Here is a 17332-nt window from a genome sequence, read left to right as displayed (position 1 = left end):
TTTTTTGCCAAGCTACCAGAAGATTAAGCACATGTTAATTTATTGACTTTTGTGGTTCACCGTGAGAGGGATTGTGTCTGTTGCTTGAGAAGGGTTAACACCTCCCTCAATCTAAAACCCAGTTTCTCACACTGGAATAGTAAAAAAAGCTATACATGGAAAACGTGTACAAAAGAGTGCAGGATACTGCTTGTGCTGGGCAAAAGTTATGACGTTTTTGAAGAAACTCTTCTCAGTTAAGATCTGTGGGTTAGTTCTATAGATCTTCTGATAGTGATAGGAGATACTTGATACTTTTTTGATAACGGAATGATCTGACATGGGGCAAGCCCTGACAGCATCCAGTATCACTTGTTGGCTTTTGAGGGCCAAATGTTTCTTTGGCCATGAAGGACAAATACCACCCTTTTTCTCCCTTTCCCAAAGAAACATTTAAGCCTATTGTTTTTGCACTCCCCAGTTCATGTTGAGTTACAATTTTATGTAGTCTGTCCCTGTTTTTCGTCTACTTTGTGCAGTCTTCATATTACCTATCAATAATTATGCTTTGTTCACACCTTCTCAAAGGAGACTGCAGGGCAGGTAAAGAGTTATTTTGCTGGATTGAACAAAAAAGAATAGGAGTTCCACACATGGTCACATTAAATGCATTCCAAGTGAATGCTATCTACATGGAGTCATTGTTATCCAGAAAATATTGCTGAATGGTATTACTCATGAACATCCCAAAATCTTAGCTTCTTAGCAAGAGTCCAGCAAGCTGCCAGAATGAGCTGTTTTTCAGCCAAACTTTAGACATCAAGAGCCAACCTGGAGTGGTCTAAAATACATCATTCCAGAGCCTACCAGCACCACAAGCCTTCTACACATTATCAGGTAGAATGAAGAATCTATTATTATGAATACTAGGATTGCAGGAACTATCATGATTTCATTCTAGCAGTAATCAAACGGAGCAAGATATAATGGAATGTATAATCACATTAAAATAATATATTGTTTCCAAACAACTTGTTTATGATCACAGCGTTTAAATTTCCGATCGCCCATAATTTACAAAAAATATTTTCCTATTTTGAAACAAACAAATATGTAATTATAATAGCAAAGAAGGAGACACTGTTTTTGATATGTCTGTATTTATGACAAGCAACGTTCATTTAAATGGAATAGCAACTTATTCAGGGACTTTTATAAATAATTTATTTTGTAACAAAAGGAAGACCATTTACCTTAGAAATACATTCGTGGCAGTCATCTACCACATAAATGTGAAATAGGATTTGTGCTTAAAATACCTTTAGGGGGTCATTCCAAGTTTGGCGGGCGGCGGTTGCCGCCCGCCAAACTTCCCCCGTCAAAAGACCGCTCTGCGGTCAGAAGACCGCGGGGGCCATTTCGACTTTCCCGCTGGGCCGGCGGGCGCCCGCCAAGGGAGCACCCGCCGGCCCAGCGGGAAAGGCCCTGCAACACAGGAGCCGGCTACGAATGGAGCCGACGGTGTTGCAGGGGTGCGACTGGTGCAGTTGCACCTGTCGCGATTTTCACTGTCTGCTAAGCAGACAGTGAAAATCATGCTGGGGCCCTGTTAGGGGGCCCCTGCACTGCCCATGCCAGTGGCATCGGCAGTGCAGGGGCCCCCAGGGGCCCCACGCCTCCCGTTCCCGCCATCCTGTTCCTGGCGGTAAAAACCGCCAGAAACAGGATGGCGGGAAGGGGGTCAGAATCTCCATGCGGCGCTCAGCCCAGCCAGGGGTAATCCGGCGGAAACCGCCGGATCCCCTTTTCTGACCGCGGCTTTACCGCCGCGGTCAGAATGGGCAGGAAAGCACCGCCAGCCTGTTGGCGGTGCTTTCCGTCGGTCACGGCCCTGGCGGTTTTACCGCCAGGGTCGGAATGACTCCCTTAATGTTAATTTTTGATTGCTGAGATAAATTTGCTTTTAAATATGATGGTGTGATGCATGCACATCATATTTAGAAATGTATGCTCGCTATATTTGATTATGGGAAATTAAAAAAATAATATTTTTCACTGAGTGTGAGTTTTGGATCTGAAAGAAGATTTCAGAGCAAATTGTAAACGAGAAAATATGTTTTGAATTTACATTAATATATTGTAATTCATTTACATTGTTTCTAAGTACCGCTCTTTACATTCAATATGATAAAAAAAAGAGTTACTACTAAGTTGACAGAAACTGTGAAGGTCTGCAGCAACAAGTTTGTATGAGCAGATCAGTAAATTCTCCTGAGAAAACCTTTATTTTATCTACTATTAGGAAACAAAACATGTCTACGCTGTACTATAGACCATTACTATTGCCAGCAGTAGTACAATATTTAATATTGCAAAACTGGAAAGAAAAGTCAATGAAGAGAAGTCAATGATGGGGGTTTAGAAGCATTATGAATTCTAAATGCTTGAACAGGTCTGTAGAAAGACCGTTAAGAAGATGCTGGAATGCTACTACCTGGACTCAAACTTGGTGTGTCTTCCAGAAGTGGCCTCTACCCACATTTTCAATCTCAGGGTCGACAAAATATCATACACAGAGGCAAGGAGATGTTAGAAGCCTTTTTAAAGTTGATGTTATCGTTTATAGGTATATTGCTATGAATATAGAAAGTTTCCACCAACCGAATGGACAGCTAACCCTTTTTGGTCGTTAGTCTCCAAACAGTGGTGTGGGACCATAGTTATGGTCACAAATCGTTGGTAAACTGCACTGCAAATTGGAAGACGGGGAGCACCCTTACACGCCCACCTCTTCCTTGTAATCTCAAGTCACAAAGTATACATTGTGATTTGGAAAGCCATGTTTGAGCTACAATATAGCTATTGTAAGTTGCCTTTTTTGCTGTTGTAAACCTACAATAAAAATTGCACTTTTTGAGGTTGCAAAAAGGCTTTGCATATCAGGGACCAGAACTTTATTAGATGGCCCAACTGCAGCATGTTTGTTGACTCGACACAAACTCAGAAAGAGACAGGCTCGGAACTCTGGCATTCTAAATAATGACAGGATTCCAAATCTAGGGACCGACTTGATTTGCAGATTTGGGCTGTTTGCGACTGGACAAATGCTTTTTCAAATGTGCGAAATGCAAAATGCAATTCAGGAACTTATAACCGACTCTCCTTTTGCATTAGCGAATCAGTATTTGGAAGGGGGGGTGTTTAGGGCACCCCTTCTATATACTGAATTGGTATGGTATGTATTACTGTGCTGTGACCCAATTCTGGTCGCAAAACAGTAATACTTTACCTCCAGTTTAAAGCTGGTGGTAACTCATTCCCAAAGGGACTCCTTCCCCTTTGAGAATGTAAATTATAATACTTTCAAGAGCAGGCACTGTCTACTCTTAAAAATGAAACTTCAAGGTTTCATTTCTTTCTTTTTAAATGCATTCTGTTTTCTAAAATAGGCTGCATTATTTGCATTTAAAAAAGATTGTTTTATTTAAAAAAAACAATCACAGATTTGGTGGTCTGCTGACCTCAGCAGGCCACCATCTGTGTGATGGATGTGATTTCTAATGCGTCACAAACTGCAACCTGCCGCATTAATATTCATAAGGTAGGTTGATTTGCACCCCAAAAGGAATCCCTAAATGAGACTCAATGAGTTTCATACATTAGGAAATCAATATTCCTAATGTTTGCACATCTGGCCCCTAGTTCCTCCTACACCATGCATGGCAATGTGTAGAGAGTGACACATAGATCAAAAAAAAATTACACCAGGAGACACATCAGAAGCTGTCAGTGGTACAGAAAAGATTTTTTGTTGCTGGCGCAGCATGCTGAATTCAACTCCTATTTCTCTGATGTGGAAAAGTAAGCCCATGCACTGCCAACCTTTATGCAAAAATCCTACAGGGTGGTGTGCTGAGCCTGAGCTCAACCACACAGGGTACACCAGAGGGACAGAGACTACAAAACACTTCCACAGCAGGCCTTTACCAGTCACTATTACCCATGAATGAAGCAGTCTGGCTGTCCAGCTCCTGATGTCCCATTCAGCGGGCAATGTAACTGCGGCATGGTACACATGGTAACTGTAGGAAAGTACCATCTTGCCTGGCATGTTACCCCCATATTTCACTGTATATATGTTGTTTTAGTTGTATGTGTCACTGGGACCCTGCCAGCCAGGGCCCCAGTGCTCATAAGTGTGCCCTGTATGTGTTACCTGTGTTATGACTAACTGTCTCACTGAGGCTCTGCTAATCAGAACCTCAGTGGTTATGCTCTCTCATTTCTTTAAAATTGTCACTAACAGGCTAGTGACCAATTTTACCAATTTACATTGGCATACTGGAACACCCTTATAATTCCCTAGTATATGGTACTGAGGTACCAAGGGTATTGGGGTTCCAGGAGATCCCTATGGGCTGCAGCATTTCTTTTGCCACCCATAGGGAGCTCTGACAATTCTTACACAGGCCTGCCACTGCAGCCTGAGTGAAATAACGTCCACGTTATTTTACAGCCATTTTTCACGGCACTTAAGTAACTTATAAGTCACCTATATGTTTAACCTTTACCTGGTAAAGGTTGGGTGCTAAGTTACTTAGAGTGTGGGCACCCTGGCACTAGCCAAGGTGCCCCCACATTGTTCAGGGCCAATTACCCGGACTTTGTGAGTGCGGGGACACCATTACATGCGTGCACTACATATAGGTCACTACCTATGTGTAGCTTCACAATGGTAACTCCGAATATGGCCATGTAACATGTCTAAGATCATGGAATTGCCCCCTCTATGCCATCCTGGCATTGTTGGTACAATCCCATGATCCCACGGGTCTGTAGCACAGACCCGGGTACTGCCAAACTGCCTTTTCAGGGGTTTCACTGCAGCTGCTGCTGCTGCCAACCCCTCAGACAGGTTTCTGCCCTCCTGGGGTCCACCCAGGCTTGGCCCAGGAAGGCAGAACAAAGGACTTCCTCAGAGAGAGGGTGTTACACCCTCTCCCTTTGGAAAATGGTGTGAAGGCAGGGGAGGAGTAGCCTCCCCCAGCCTCTGGAAATGCTTTCATGGGCACACATGGTGCCCATTTCTGCATAAGCCAGTCTACACCGGTTCAGGGACCCCTCAGCCCTGCTCTGGCGCGAAACTGGACAAAGGAAAGGGGAGTGACCACTCCCCTAACTTGCACCTCCCCTGGGAGGTGCCCAGAGCTCCTCCAGTGTGCTCCAGACCTCTGCCATCTTGGAAACAGAGGTGCTGCTGGCACACTGGACTGCTCTGAGTGGCCAGTGCCAGCAGGTGACGTCAGAGACTCCTTCTGATAGGCTCCTTCAGGTGTTGCTAGCCTATCCTCTCTCCTAAGTAGCCAAACCCTCTTTTCTGGCTATTTAGGGTCTCTGCTTTGGGGAATTCCTTAGATAACGAATGCAAGAGCTCATCAGAGTTCCTCTGCATCTCTCTCTTCACCTTCTGCCAAGGAATCGACTGCTGACCGCGCTGGAAGCCTGCAAAACTGCAACCAAGTAGCAAAGACGACTACTGCAACTCTGTAACGCTGATCCTGCCGCCTTCTCGACTGTTTTCCTGGTGGTGCATTCTGTGGGGGTAGTCTGCCTCCTCTCTGCACTAGAAGCTCCGAAGAAATCTCCTGTGGGTCGACGGAATCTTCCCCCTGCAACCGCAGGCACCATAGAACTGCATCACCGGTACCCTGGGTCTCCTCTCAGCACAACGAGCGAGGTCCCTTGAATCCAGCAACTCTGTCCAAGTGACTCCCACAGTCCAGTGACTCTTCAGTCCAAGTTTGGTGGAGGTAAGTCCTTGCCTCCCCACGCCAGACTGCATTGCTGGGAACCGCGTCTTTTGCAGCTACTCCGGCTTCTGTGCACTTCCGGCGGAAATCCTTTGTGCATAGCCAAGCCTGGGTCCACGGCACTCTAACCTGCAGTGCACGAGCTCCTGAGTTGTCCTCCGGCGATGTGGGACTCCTTTGTGTAACTTCGGGTGAGCACCATTTCACTCCTCTTTGTAGGGCCTGTTCCGGCACTTCTGCGGGTGCTGCCTGCTTCTGAGAGAGCTCCTCGTCCTGCTGGGCGCCCCCTCTGTCCCCTGACGCAATTGGTGACATCCTGGTCCCTCCTGGGCCACAGCAGCATCCAAAAACCCGAACCGCACGATTTGCAGCTAGCAAGGCTTGTTGGCGGTCTTTCTTCAGGAAAACACTTCTGCACGACTCTCCACGGTGTGTGGGATCCATCCTCCAAAGGGGAAGTCTCTAGCCCTTGTCGTTCCTGCAGAATCCTCAGCTACTACTGTCCAGTAGCAGCTTCTTTGCACCCACAGCTGGCATTTCCTGGGCATCTGCCCATCTCAGACTTGCTTGTGACTTTTGGACTTGGTCCCCTTATTCCACAGGTACCCTCGTTTGGAAATCCATCGTTGTTTCATTGCTGATTTGTGTCTTTCCTGCAGAATTCCCCTATCACGACTTCTGTGCTCTTTGGGGAACTTTAGCGCACTTTACACTCACTTTTCAGGGTCTTGGGGTGGGCTATTTTTCTGACCCTCACTGTTTTCTTACAGTCCCAGCGACCCTCTACAAGGTCACATAGGTTTGGGGTCCATTCGTGGTTCGCATTCCACTTTTGGAGTATATGGTTTGTGTTGCCCCTATCCCTATGTGTCCCCATTGCATCCTACTGTAACTATACATTGTTTGCACTGTTTTCTAATACTATACTGCATATTTTTGGTATTGTGTACATATATCTTGTGTATATTTGCTATCCTCATACTGAGGGTACTCACTGAGATACTTTTGGCATATTGTCATAAAAATAAAGTACCTTTATTTTTAGTATATCTGTGTATTGTGTTTTCTTATGATATTGTGCATATGACACTAGTGGTACTGTAGGAGCTTCACTCGTCTCCTAGTTCAGCCTAAGCTGCTCTGCTAAGCTACCGTTATCTATCAGCCTAAGCTGCTAGACACCCTATACACTAATAAGGGATACCTGGGCCTGGTGCAAGGTGTAAGTACCCCTTGGTACTCACTACAAGCCAGTCCAGCCTCCTACAGTAACATCTCTCTAGTGGGTTATGTAGGAAGGAAGAGAATAGACTAGCCCACTGATGTTCTGGCAGTGGCACACTCTAACATGTCATAGTTCAGGATAAAATAATAATTCCACAATTAACTTGGTGAGATATTTAGAGAGTTGGGCTAGGAAAGACAAGTTCATTAGTGGGCTGGCAATAAGCAGAAAGGCTATATCAGTCATTAGAACACTGGAATGTTGAGAGCTCCACTTAAGATAATGGAGTGGCTCCAGGTTTATAATGGTTGATATAATCCTTCTGCTTCAACATTCCAATGGATTTTTCTGTTTATCCCTCTTTAATTTTAATCATTCTACCCTTAGATTGTTTTATTAGCCTTCTAGCCCTTCTGCTTCAGTCTTTAACAGCTTTTAAATTCCCTCTCCCTTGAACTAGGCCCTTGCTTGGGTTCAGGGCCTTTAACAAGCTGTATATCCCTTGGCACCAGACTATAAGGCAATATGACTACAGGGCTTGAGGACAGCAGAGGGGAGGTGTCCTAATGTAGCTAATATCAGGATAAGCTTTCTTGTCCACAATACATTTTCGAAAACCTGTTCAGCTTCCATGCCTTTCCCTATGTGATGTTTTCCTTATGAAACGAGGGTGAGCAGGCACCAGGTGTCTTAGATCAGGCCTGCGTACAATTTACTGTCAGATTTGTCCACCTGGAAACAGTTACAAAGAATAGTAGAACATTCTAGAAACCCGGAGGCTAAGCACCTAACATTACTGCACTGGACACTATAAAACAGGCCTGACTCAGCTGCGCATTTTAATAGCTTCCTGTTCTTGGTCTACTATTATGAAAAGAGACCCATCAGGGATCTCCTTCACACAAATCTGTTTTGAATTAAGTGGAATAACACAAAAGAAAGCAAGCTGGCTAGCACAAGTTCATGAAGAGCTGGGAATTGAACTGACCTCCCTCTGACCCCTGTTACCGAGCCATAGCCGCTGTCCACACCCTCCCTGGGAGATAGTAATTTCATCTGGCCCTCAGCACCTAGGGATATTTATGAGTGAAAACCCTATATTTGTGAGCGGCCATTTTCCAAGCTTTCCTAAAAACGTTATTCATAGAAACAATTGAATGCGAGCGAAATGCACGTGCAATTATTTTCTCTGGCATGACTTGAACCTTTTTGCCGCGCTTCCCCCCTGGTTCCGTGGCCCACAGCTAGGAAGAGACATGTTGAGGCGGAAACCCCCGAACGGTGTACTGGTTACACAGAGTGCCTGGCCATGACACGAGTGACAGCAACGAAAGGATATCTGAGTTAAATCCATCTTTAAGGCGCAGAGATATAAATATCTAACATTTTCGTATGATAAAAGTGAGCCCTTACTCCCGCTGTTCTTCACTAAGACAAAAAGAGTGCAACATGCCGTCAGTGAAATTGCAAACAGCACAAAAAAGTATATATGTAGTTTATTTTATGCATGTTTGATACGTCGATGTCCCAGCGCTCTACAGGTACAAATCTCGGTGCGACTCTACACCCCTTTACATTCTCGGTGCGACTCTACACTTCTTGCTGAGAGTCTCTAATCCTGTTTGTCTTGATTTTAGTGTTCTACAGGATTCTGGATTGCTTTTATTTTTTGGCCCGTCCATGATTTTTATAGCCTAAATGTAATCTCGCTTGAAGCCTGATTTTTGAGCTGCTCATAAAGGGCCTCATTATGACCCTGGCGGGCGGCGGAGGCCGCCCGCCAGGATCCCGCCCTCCAAATTACCGCGCCGCGGTCAAAAGACCGCGGCGGGTATTACGAGTTTTCCCCTGGGCTGGCGGGCGGTTCCAGTAAAACCGCCCGCCAGCCCAGGGGAAAACGACCTTCCCACGAGGATGCCGGCTCGTAATCGAGCCGGCGGAGTGGGAAGGTGCGACGGGTGCTACTGCACCCGTCGCGTATTTCACTGTCTGCAAGGCAGACAGTGAAATACATTTTGGGGCCCTCTTACGGGGGCCCCTGCCGTGCCCATGCCATTGGCATGGGCACGGCAGGGGCCCCCAGGGGCCCCGCGACCCCCCCTACCGCCATCCTGTTCATGGCGGCTTTCCCGCCATGAACTGGATGGCGGTAGGGGGGGTCAGAATCCTCATGGCTGCGGAGCGCGCTCCGCAGCCATGGAGGATTCCAATGAGCAGCGGAAAGTCAGCGGGAGACCGCTGACTTTCCGCTTCTGACCGCGGCTGAACCGCCGCGGTCAGAATGCTCATTGGAGCACCGCCAGCCTGTCGGCGGTGCTCCCGTGGTCGGTGGCCCTGGCGGCCACCGGCCGCCAGGGTCAGAATGACCCTCAAAGTCTCATAGGTGGTCATTCTGACCCTGGCGGTCTTTGACCGCCAGGGCGGAGGACCGCGGGAGCACCGCCGACAGGCCGGCGGTGCTCCAATGGGGATTCCGACCGCGGCGGTAAAGCCGCGGTCGGACCGGCACCACTGGCGGGGTCCCGCCAGTGTACCGCGGCCCCATTGAATCCTCCGCGGCGGCGCAGCTTGCTGCACCGCCGCGGGGATTCCGACCCCCCCTACCGCCATCCAGATCCCGGCGGTCGGACCGCCGAGATCCGGATGGCGGTAGGAGGGGTCGCGGGGCCCCTGGGGGCTCCTGCAGTGCCCATGCCACTGGCATGGGCATTGCAGGGGCCCCCGTAAGAGGGCCCCTACATGTATTTCACTGTCTGCTGCGCAGACAGTGAAATACGCGACGGGTGCAACTGCACCCGTCGCACAGCTTCCACTCCGCCGGCTCGATTCCGAGCCGGCTTCATCGTGGAAGCCTCTTTCCCGCTGGGCTGGCTGGCGGTCTGAAGGAGACCGCCCGCCAGCCCAGCGGGAAAGTCAGAATTACCGCCGCGGTCTTTCGACCGCGGAACGGTAACCTGACGGCGGGACTTTGGCGGGCGGCCTCCGCCGCCCGCCAAGGTCAGAATGAGGGCCATAATTTCCTATTTTCCTTACACCTATGCCAACTAAGTATGTTCCCTTACAGGAGAGTTGGTCTAGCAGAAATGGATGCGGGAACAGCGAACTCCCATGTGTACAAGACTTGTTAGCTTCGGCTCCTCCGCTATGGTGGAGGAGCGCCATCCGACCACCAGCAACAGCAGCTGCAAACCTTTTACAATAAAACAATAATAAACTATGTTTATTATTGTTTTATTGTAAAAGGGCGGGACAGGAGTGGCGGGGCAGTGCACAGCACTCCCCTCAGTGCGCATGTATGTTTGGCGGGTCGGTGTGGGCCAGCCAAACACAGATGCGCACTGGGCTCTTTCCAACCCGCCATTGTGTTGCTGGGTTGGACACAGCAGGCAGAGGCTCCCACTCTGTCTTGGAGCACCAAGCCACGGCGCTCCGGCCAATCCTAACACTACTCTTATGCTGCCAGTAGTACGAAAGCAGAATTAGGGTGTGCCTCCTGTGAGGGCCAAGGAGTGGCACGATGCGGCGAAGGTGGCAAGGAAGGTAATTTTTTTTGTTATTATTTTTTTGTTTGTCCTCCCCGTGCCACGTGCCACACCACCCCTTTTCCCCCACATGAGCCGTGAATGGTTAGCACTAGCAACATTTAATAAAGTTTAAAGGAACTGCAGCGAGGACAGTGGCACAGACAGGGTCACAAGATTATTTATTCCTGCAAGTTATGAAAATGGTGATCTTGTGATGGAAACAACTGGGAAAGTCATGGTTTTCATGCAGATTGACTCTTATGTACCACACAGAGAACCAGTAGATCTCACAAGCAATTGGGCATGCTCCTTCAGAATATAAAAATAAGAACCCACCCTATCATTAGAATCCCTATATGTATCCATAAAATCATGTGGTTGTTTTTTGCTATACAGTGGTCCCCAACCTTTTGACTGCTGTGGATCCCCCACTTTATCATTACTGGAATCCAGGGAACCCCACTGAATCATTATTGGAATCTGGGGACACCCACTGAGCCATTACTGGAAGCCAGGGACCCAGACTCAAACATTGTTGATGACTTGAACTGCAAACAAATACACAAAAATACAGAAACAAGCATTCAAACACATACACAAATAATAATACATTTTATTTAATTTGTAAACAAATATAAATTATTTTAAAAAAAATAATGGGAATGTTTTCTAAATTACATTGAAACCACACATCTTCCATACTGTATTCTGTTTGAAGGAGCTACACTGCTCCCACAAATCATTCTGAGGATAGTAATTTAATTTTTAGCCTCAGATTTCAAATTCCTTGACATTTACAGTCTGTTTTAAATTTTCCAATTGTACATATAGCCACTTTATTTATTTACATTTTATTACTTTGTTGATAGCAATTAATGTTCTAAGCAGTCGCGGTCCCCCTGAGGAGGCTTTGCGGGTCCCCTGAGGTCCCGGGATCACAGGTTGGGAACCACTGTGCTATCAGATAAAGCTGACCAAAACTTAGATATTCAGCCACACACAGAGGGATGTTGGAACACAGGCCCATTCTACTCCTTAAAGATGTTCCAACCCTAAGCACAATACCTCCTCCAAGAAGTAAGCATGATCTGCTACCTATCCAATGGAAAAATGAATCATGCAGTCGACTAGAATGAATATCACCACCCTCCCCACACACACACTGTTTTTATAATTCCTTTTTTTTGTATAAATCTGACTTGCTGATGTTTTGCCTAATCAGACTGCGGAATAGCCTGCCACTGTCATTTACAGGGTAGGGCTGATGTAGAAAAGTAAAGCATGTAAGTGCACTGCGTTCAGTTCAGGGATGGATACACGCCATTATACTTTCAAACCTCTCTCAGTTCTTCATACCATTTATACCGAACACATGCACTGAGATGAATATGTTTATTGGTTAATGAATATGGTACTCTGGTCTCAGCTTATTTTCCTCAGCACAATGCTATCTTTTCTAAATATGATGTGCATGTGTCTGGTTCGTAAAAATAGAAGTACAACTGTACCCATAGAATAGTACGCAAGGGTGCAGATTTATGGCTTTGGCCTCTACAAAATGTTCCAGAAGTACAGCTGGTATACCTTTCCAGGAGTACTCCAGGGAAAGTCAAGTGACTATTTTGCATTCGCATTTATCAAATTTAGTCCAATTCTGCATGGGGTGGGGAGTGCCACTGCATGTGTGTAAATGCTCATTTTATACTTATACTTTAAAAAACTAATTTTACCAATGGGATTTTTTTCCCCAAGGAGCAACCTATTTCCTCTACAGCCTCACAAAGCATGGTGGATTTTCGCTCCCCCTCCTACCATGGGAAGGACCATATCTCTGACAATTTCCTTATTGGGAAAGGATAAGATGGAAGTTTTTAAATGGCCACAAATTGTCATGTTGGCCAGGAAGTGATGTGTGTACTCCGCAAACATTCAGGGCTTAACATGCCTTGCCACGTTCGCTCCTTATGTGCAGGGGGTGCCCAGCCACAAACACTTAGAGGCCCCCGTTTAGCCCAACACCAAATGGGAGACTGAGGGCCCCCTCACCACTTTCTGTAGGACGGGCCACATCATTTTGCGTTATGTCGTTCCTCCTACCCCTTGACAGGGATTTACTCACACACAGAATACTACGTAAGCATTTGAAAATATTCCACTGAAGTAAGTGGATTTTCGACTACAAAAGTATCTTTTTGTGAACGTCATCAGCTCCTAAATCATGCGTTTGCACTCGAAACAATGATTTTGAGCGCAAATTACTCCGAGATTCAATCCCATGGTCTTTTCTTCTTGAAATGTAAAAACATGCAACACCACTAGGTGCATGTGAATTCTGGGGACTTTCCCATAGCGGGAAAAATGAACTTAGGTTCTCTGATATTATTTAAAGCATCCCTGCCATAAAACATCGCTTTCTCCTTAGAGTACGGCAAGCACCGTGAAAGAACCAGAAGCGAGATGAAAGGTGATAAGTTGTTTTGGTTTCCTAGCACAACCTCTGACCTTTGTTCCTCTGCATCTTCAACACAGCTAGGCGATTGAATTAGTGAAGAACAAAGTATGAGCTTTCTTGATATTTTGAACTTTGAGGCATTTGTGGCTTCGACTCTTTCTGTAGCTATATCACTGCAGCTAGCAAGCTACCTCTGTGAATGAAACAGTGTCTCTGAGTAACATTGAGCTGGGCAATATTAGCACATGTTGTTTACAGAACTACATAAGGACAACGCTCTATCTGCCGGTACTATATATACAACATGCACGAACATTGATAGTGGTCTGCACTTTTATAAGGTAAAGCGTTCTGTTAATGCAGATGTTTGGAGTTTGGTTAGTGGAAGACGGTATGGCACAATGAGTAAAATGCTTAAGTATCATAATTTATTCGTATTGCTGTTTTTCTATGTCCATCTCTTTATTCATGTCTGTATTGACATATAGCAATAAAACAGTGAAAAGGCTGAGGGGCATATTTATGTGTGGGTTGCATCACCGTTGCAATACGCAACTCAGTACATGTATGCCACATATCTCTAAGTAAGATTTTTGAAGCCATGCAAAGCCACTTTGTGTGATCTTGAGTGCCTCACAAAATCTGGAGCAACCCAACATAGTGCAAATCCCTGTGTTGCATTACTGTGCCCTGGGAATGCATTCCATGAGTGTTGTGTGGGTGTTCCCATGGTAAACCCATGGTTTTTGATCCATTCCCAGATTTACTAGACTTTGTAAATCCAGTGGTAGCTGCTGCGTATGTCAAAACTACTTACCTTTCACCGCCCATCGCTCCTCTGCTTCTGATGGTGTCCCAGCATTCGCTGGGACACCAGCACTGGATCCCCAGCAATTCTGGCACTGCTTACATGTTAAACATATCATGTGAGCAGCACCAGGATTGGTCTGACTGGCAGTGACTGCCGCTCAGACACAAGCCATGCAGCCCGCTGGGTACACCCAAGTGCGCATGAGTGTTTGGCCGGCCTGAAACGGCTGTCCTAATGAAGTGTGGTTGTATAGAAGCAGTGAGAATGCACTAAGTGGGATTTTCTTATTTTTTCATAAAGTGGTCTAACGTTAGCCATATATTATTCAATGTTTTTTTAAAGCATGAGGGCGATTCAAATAGCTTATTAGCTCCTCTTAGATATGTTACCCATGCCCACCATGTGTGAGGGGAAACATGTTTGAGGGATTTCCAGTCTGCTATTATAACCTTAAATGAAATGGCTATAAGGCGATCCAATAAGGCGATGTCACTCTCATCAAGATTGCGTCTAGTTGAGACACTCCAAGGGCCCAGTATGATTAGTGGGAAATTAAGAGTAATTGATGTCTCAAACATATCATTGATTTGGTTAGGGATATATGACCACTAGAAAGCTAGTTGGGGACATTGGAAAAACATATGTTCATGAGATCCCGGAGCAGTTCCACAGTTCCAACATTTGTTGTTTTCTCTGAGACCCAGCTTGTGCAGTCTAGTGAGAGTCCAGTGTAGGAAATGAAGGGTAGAGAATTTAAATTGGATCAGCGAAGAGGCAACTTTATTTCGATGGGCATATTTGCCTATATTAATCGAGTTTTCCTCAGAAATCTGTATTAAATCTGACCCTCCTAGACATTTAGACCATTTAGAAATAAGAGGTGACCTGCCCCATGAGGCAGGTGATTCGAGAGCTTTGTATATCTTCGAGCAGATGTTTCTGAGTAGTGACATAGTTTTAGTCATTGGCATATGGTTGCATTTGTAGCCCAGTCTAGTTTAGAGAGTTTAGCTTTAATTCTTAGAAAGCTATAAAAGTTGATTGAGGGAGCTTGTGTTTCTCAGCCACAAAAGCGAAGGACATAGGTTCTTCATTGTCTTCATATAGGTCGCATATAACATGGATGTTTTTTGACGCCCATGACCGGTGTAGTTCATCTGTAGTGTCCAGTTTTATTCTGGGGTTGTGCTGAAGAGAAGCCATTAAATATCTGTGCAATGGGGTTTGTGATTGTTAATAGCGGAAGCAGTATCAACAAATATCTCTTGCGATATAGGAGGTCTGTCCTTTTTCATGGATAAATATGTGGCGGGTAAAGAAGGGTGAGCATAAAGACTTTTAAATTTCAAGCAATTTGAGGGGTTGGGTAGATCATCAAGTAGCCAAAAAGCACCCTGTGATGCCAGGAAAGCCGTCTGATATAAGTTCCAGTTTGGTAATCTGCATCCCCCTTCATGGGTGTCCATTCTTAAGGCTTTAAGGAGATTCTAGCCCTCTTGCCCTTCCACAGAAAGGTGTATGTTAGGTTCTCTATCTTATGAATAAAGGAGTGATAGAGTTGCATTGGTAACATAGAGATAGTGAAGTTAATGATTGTGGTGATCATCATTTTCAGTGTCTGAAGTCTACCCCACCAGAATATATGTTTGGGTGACCAGGCATCCAAAAGGTTTTTTACGTTGTTGATAGTTTTCTCTTCATGTATTTGGGGTGTGCCTAGGATGTCTCTAGCAAATCAGATATGTAGATATTTAAGTTGTTTAGGTTGCCAATTGAGGTCTGAATTACCCAAGTGTGAAGCAAAACATAACAAATTAAGGGGGGAACCTTGGTCTTTTTTTTGTTAAGTATATAACAAGAGACTTTAGAGAAGTATTATATATTAATTAATGCCAGGATTGCATTCTCTTTATCTTCTGAGCAAATATGTATGTCATCAGCATATGCTGAGGTTTTATTGGTGTGTTTGCCGAATTGGAATCCCGCAATTTCAGGTGCTGATTCAATTAGTAGGAACAAGGGATCTATTGCTAAGAAGAATAATAATGGGAATAGGGGGCAGTCCTGTCTCGTGGCCTGAAATAGATCAAATGTGGCAGAAAGTTCCATCTTAATCCAGATATTTGCTTTAGGGTTGGCAAATAGGGCCATTGTCATGTTAATAAAAGATTCACCTAAGTTGTGGGCCTCAAGGGTAGCGTGTAAGAACTGCCATAAACCTTGTCAAAAGCTTTCTAAGCAACAAGTGCTAGTGCAGCTTCTGGTAGAGTTGCAATTTTTACCTTATATATGAAGTGGCAGAAGAAACGTTTGTAATCTCTTGCCATTCTATCCTTCATGAAACCTGTCTGGAGTTATGTATGAGTTTTGGAATGAGAGATTCAATCCGTTTTGCTAGGAGTTTCGCAAATATTTTTGCAAATATTTTTGCTTCCATAATAAGTAAGGAAATGGGTTGATAATATTTTGGGTCTGTGTGGTCCTTGTCCTCTTTTGGGATTGCTATATTCTTTGCTTCAACAGTGGTTCCTGACACCTTCCCTTTGTGTACAAAACGATTTAGTGTGTTTCTAAGGTGGTTAATCAGTGAGGTCTGAAACGTTTTGTAAAAAGAAATAGGGAACCCACCTGGACCTGGTGCTTTGCCTGATTTAATATATCTAATCGCATGTGCAATTTTAGTGGAGTCAATGGGCTTGTTAAATTGGGTTTTTCTGACTCAGTAAATTTTTTGATTCAGAGATTTCGGAGAAATGTTTCGCATTCAGATTTTGGTCATTGCATTTGTGGGGTATAGTGTTTAACATAGAAATTTAAAAAAACTTCTAAAATCTTGCTAGTTTTATATTGGCGCTTTGACATGAGAGATGTTATTGGAAGTGTGTCTAAATTTGAGTGTGGTGGCCAGAATTATCCCGGTTTTGTTTAGAAATAGGAGTTGTTTGGATTTTTGGCCGTGGACCCAGAGATAGGCTTGTTTAGTAATGATAGTGTTCTATTTGTATTTCAGTAGTTTGATCTCACTTACAGTCACATTAGTTCTTGTTTGTCTAAAGGTGGATTTCTTAGCTTTAATTTCTGAGGCCAACTGTTGGAGTGATTTTATGATCTGGTCATTTTTGTTGGACATGTGTTTGATTATTTGTCCTCTCATTGCACATTTGAATGCATCCCATAATATTAATGGGGAGGAGACCTAGTGGCTATTTTCTCTGAAGAATAAGTTAGTCTCCTTATTTAGGCCCTCTATATCTTCCGATTGTCAATAGTTTGTTCATTCATGTGCCATATTCTATTATTTCGCTTAGTTGGTGCTGGGAAAATGGTCATGGAAACTGCAGCATGGACACTAAAATTTGTTGATTTTTTGAGAATGTGTTGTATTGAGGAAGAGAGTCTGATACTAAGACATAATATATAAGTAAAAAGCTGGAGTGGGGTGAGGAGAAAAATGTAAAGTAATTGCTGGTCGGATTATTAATTCTCCACACGCCTTTGAGTCTGCGTGTTTGGCAGAGTTTTGTCTTGTAT

The sequence above is a fragment of the Pleurodeles waltl genome, chromosome 6, assembly GCF_031143425.1.
Source record: "Pleurodeles waltl isolate 20211129_DDA chromosome 6, aPleWal1.hap1.20221129, whole genome shotgun sequence".
Classification (NCBI taxonomy): domain Eukaryota; kingdom Metazoa; phylum Chordata; class Amphibia; order Caudata; family Salamandridae; genus Pleurodeles; species Pleurodeles waltl.
This window is presented reverse-complemented; position numbering follows the sequence as displayed.